The sequence below is a fragment of the Otolemur garnettii genome, unplaced genomic scaffold (genome assembly GCF_000181295.1).
Source record: "Otolemur garnettii isolate 467f Iridium unplaced genomic scaffold, OtoGar3 scaffold00060, whole genome shotgun sequence".
Classification (NCBI taxonomy): Eukaryota; Metazoa; Chordata; class Mammalia; order Primates; family Galagidae; genus Otolemur; species Otolemur garnettii.
Window position 1 is genome coordinate 2,409,477 of NW_003852455.1, and position 4,766 is coordinate 2,414,242.

Genomic DNA, 4,766 nt, shown 5'->3' on the forward strand with positions numbered 1-4,766 from the left:
AAGAGACAAAGAAGGTCATTATATAATGATAAAGGGTCAATTCATCGAGAGGGTATGATAGATCAAGCACAGCGGCTCATGTCTATAATCCTAGCACTCTGGGAGGCTGAGGTGGGAGGATCACTTGAGCTCAGGAGTTCAAGACCAGCCTGAGCAAGAGCAAGACCCAGACCCCATCTCTACAAAAACTAGAAATATTAGCTGGGCATTGTGGCAGCTGGTCATGTAGCTATAATCCTATCTACTCTGGACGTTGAGGCAAGAGGATTTGTTGAGCCCAGGAGTTTGAGGTTGCTATGAATTAGGTTAATGCCATGGCACTATCGCCTGGGGGCACAGAATAAGACTAATGGAGTAAGATATAACAAGTATAAATATATATGCACCCAAAACCAGAGCACCTAAATGTATAAAGTGGATATTAACAGATCTGAAGAGAGAAATGAACAACAGTACAATAATATCAGGGTGCTTCAATGTCCTGCTTTCAACAACTGATAGATCATACAGACAGAAAATTAATAAGGAAACATTGAACTCAAATGACACTATAGACAGATATGTCTAACACATATACTATATAGAACATTCTATTGAACAGCAGCAGAATATACATTATTCTCAAGTGCATACGGAACATTCTCCAGAATAGTTCATATGTTAGGCCACAGAACAAGCCTTAACAAATTTAAGAATATTGAAATCATATCAAGTATCTTTTCTAAGCATAATAGTATGAAACTAGAAATCAATAACAGGGGAAAACTGGAAAATTAATGAGTATGTGGAATCAACACAATCCTGAGCAACCCATGGTTAAAGAAGATATCAAACGTGAAATTTAAAAATATCTTGAGACACATAAAGATGGTAGCACAATATACCCAAAGTAACGGAATGTAGGAAAAACATTTTAAGAGGGAAATTTAGAGGATTAAATGCCTACATCAAGAAAAATGAAAGTTCTCAAATAAACAACCTAACTTTATACCATAAGAAATTAGAATAGAATCTGCAAGAAAGCTGCTGCCGGGGAGAGCTAAGACTAAAAGAGTGGATCATGACCCATGAAGAGCACCATGCAGCCAAAACTCTGGGGATCTGCAAAGCCATTGCTGTGTTAACCTCTGGTGGAGATGCCCAAGGAATGAATGCTGCTGTCAGGGCTGTGGTTCGAGTTGGTATCTTTACTGGTGCCCATGTCTTCTTTGTCCATGAGGGTTATCAAGGCCTGGTGGATGGGGAAGATCACATCAGGGAAGCCACCTGGGAGAGCGTTTCCATGATGCTTCAGCTGGGAGGCACGGTGATTGGAAGTGCCCAGTGCAAGGACTTTCGGGAACGAGAAGGACGACTCCGAGCTGCATATAACCTGGTGAAGCGTGGGATCACCAATCTGTGTGTCATCGGGGGGTGATGGCAGCCTCACCGGGGCTGACACCTTCCGTTCAGAGTGGAGTGACTTGTTGAGTGACCTCCAGAAAGCAGGTAAGATCACAGATGAGGAGGCTAAGAAATCCAGCTACCTGAACATCGTGGGCTTGGTTGGCTCAATTGACAATGACTTCTGCGGCACTGATATGACCATTGGTACTGATTCTGCTCTGCACCGGATCATAGAAATTGTAGATGCCATCACCACCACTGCCCAGAGCCACCAGAGGACATTTGTGTTAGAAGTGATGGGCCACCACTGTGGATACCTAGCCCCTGTTACCTCTCTCTCCTGTGGGGCCAACTGGGTTTTTATTCCTGAATGTCCACCAGATGATGACTGGGAGGAACACCTTTGTCACCGACTCAGTGAGACAAGGACCCGAGGTTCTCGTCTGAACATCATCATTGTGGCTGAGGGTGCAATTGACAAGAATGGCAAGCCAATCACCTCAGAAGACATCAAAAATCTGGTGGTAAAGCGTCTGGGATATGACACCTGGGTCACCGTCTTGGGGCATGTACAGTGGGGAGGGACACCATCAGCCTTTGACTGAATCCTGGGCAGCAGGATGGGCGTGGAAGCAGTGATGGCACTTTTGGAGGGGACCCCAGATACTCCAGCCTGTGTAGTGAGCCTGTCTGGTAACCAAGCCGTGCACCTGCCCCTCATGGAGTGTGTCCAGGTGACCAAAGACGTGACCAAGGCCATGGAGGACAAGAAATTTGATGAAGCCATGAAGCTGAGAGGCCGGAGCTTCATGAACAACTGGGAGGTGTATAAGTTCTAGCCCATGTCAGACCCCCAGTATCTAAGAGCGCTTTGCACACAGTGGCCGTGATGAATGTGGGGGCCCCAGCTGCAGGCATGAATGCTGCTGTTCGCTCCACTGTGAGGATCGGCCTCGTCCAGGGCAACCAAGTGCTGGTTGTACATGATGGCTTCGAGGGCCTGGCCAAGGGTCAGATTGAGGAAGCTGGCTGGAGCTATGTTGGGGGCTGGACTGGTCAAGGAGGTTCTAAACTTGGGACTAAAAGAACTCTACCCAAGAAGCACTTGGAACAGATCAGTGCCAACATAACGAAGTTTAACATCCAGGGCCTTGTCATCATTGGGGGCTTTGAAGCTTACACGGGGGGCCTGGAGCTGATGGAGGGCAGGAAGCAGTTTGATGAGCTCTGCATCCCATTTGTGGTCATTCCTGCTACTGTCTCCAACAACGTCCCTGGCTCAGACTTCAGCATTGGGGCCGACACAGCACTCAATACCATCTGCACGACCTGTGACCGCATCAAGCAGTCAGCAGCAGGCACCAAGCATCGGGTGTTTATCATTGAGACTATGGGTGGCTACTGTGGCTACCTGGCCACCGTGGCAGGACTGGCAGCTGGGGCTGATGCCGCCTACATTTTTGAGGAGCCCTTCACCATTCGAGACCTGCAGGCAAATGTTGAACATCTGGTGCAAAAGATGAAAACAACTGTGAAAAGGGACTTGGTGTTAAGGAATGAAAAGTGCAATGAGAACTACACCACTGACTTCATCTTCAACCTGTACTCGGAGGAAGGGAAGGGCATCTTCGACAGCAGGAAGAATGTGCTCAGTCACATGCAGCAGGGTGGGAGTCCAACTCCATTTGACAGGAATTTTGCCACTAAGATGGGTGCCAAAGCTATGAACTGGATGTCTGGGAAAATCAAAGAGAGTTACCGCAATGGGCGGATCTTCGCCAATACTCCAGACTCAGGCTGTGTTCTGGGGAAGCGTAAGAGGACCCTGCTCTTCCAACCAGTGACTGAGCTGAAGGACCAGACTGATTTTGAGCATCGAATCCCCAAGGAACAATGGTGGCTGAAGCTGAGGCCCATCCTTAAAATCCTGGCCAAGTACGAGATTGACTTGGATACCTCCGACCATGCCCACCTGGAGCACATCACTCGGAAGCGGTCTGAGGAAGCTGCCGTCTAAGCCTCCCGGGAGTGAGGGGAACAGATTATCTGATCATGGTCAGCTCACCCCCCCTCAGTAGATCTAAGTCCACATTTTCTCAGTGTTTTATCTCCCTTTCCAATAGTTTTCCTTTTATTTTGCACCATGATCAGCTCTGGCCAGGAACCGGAGGCAAGGGTGGTAAATGTGAGCTCCATTAGGTAGAATTTATCTTGACTTCTACCCCAGTTTCATCTGTCACACAAGGCTGGGCTCTTCTAATGCTCCTGCTAGATGTCATTTACTAAGTTAGAATGTTCCTAAAACATAAGCTTTATTTATTTCTTTGTGGTAACAAAGAGCCTTGGTTCCTCTACTACTTTTCCCACAGTGACAAATTGTAACTACACTAATAAATGCCAACTGGTCACGTCACTGTGAAAAAAAAAAAAAAGAAAGAAATTAGAATAAAACAAACTAAGCCCAAAATTAGCAGAAGGAAGGAAATAACAAAGATCAGAGCAGGGAAAAAAAATGAAACAGACTAGAAAAATAACAGAAAAGATCAACTAAACTTAGAGTTCATTTTTTGAAAAGATGAAATTGATAAGCTGTTAGCTAGACTATGAAAACAAGCAAGAAGACTTAAATAAATTTTAAAAAAGCATTAAGAGACCACTGGAATAACGGGTATATACAATAAACTGAATAACCTAGAAAGAATGGATAAATTTCAAGAAATATACAATTTACCAAGACTGAATCATGATCACAAAGAAACAGAAATCTGAATAGACTGATAGCAAGCAAGGAGATGCCATTAGTAATCTAAAATCTCCCAACTACAGAAAACCCAAACCAAAGTCTTCACCAGTGAAAACTATTGAACATTTAAAGAAGAATTAATAACAATCCTTAAAGTCTTTCAAAAAACTGAGAAAGAAGAAACACTTTCAAACTCATTTTATGAGGCCAGTGTTACTCTTCTACCCAAACCAGACAGAACACTACAAGAAAAGAAAATCATACCCGGCTTGATGCCCGTAGCACAGTGGTTACAGCGCCAGCCACATACACCAAGGCTGGCAGGTTTGAACCCAGCCCGGGCCAGCTAAAACAATGACAACTGCAACAAAAAATAGCCAGGCGTTGTGGCAGGCACCTGTAGTCCCAGCTACTTGGGAGGTAGAGGCAAGAGAATCGCTTAAGCCCAAGAGTTGGAGGTTGCCATGAGCTGTGACTTCATGGTACTCTACCAAGGGTGACATAGTGAGACTCTGTCTCAAAAATAATAATAATAAAAATAAAAATCTTAAAAAAAAGGAAAGAAAGAAAAAAGAAAATTATACCCAATATCTCTGATGAACACAGATGCAAAAATCTTCATTGAAAAATTAACAAA

General features: G+C 44.8%; 1 pseudogene across 1 annotated transcript; it reads left to right on the top strand.

The window, feature by feature from the left end:
* Positions 1 to 1,045: 1,045 nt before the first annotated feature.
* On the top strand, positions 1,046 to 3,794 carry LOC100946005 (annotated as a pseudogene). The gene has a single exon (XR_002774099.1). The product of XR_002774099.1 is annotated as an ATP-dependent 6-phosphofructokinase, muscle type pseudogene (transcript).
* Positions 3,795 to 4,766: the final 972 nt, after the last annotated feature.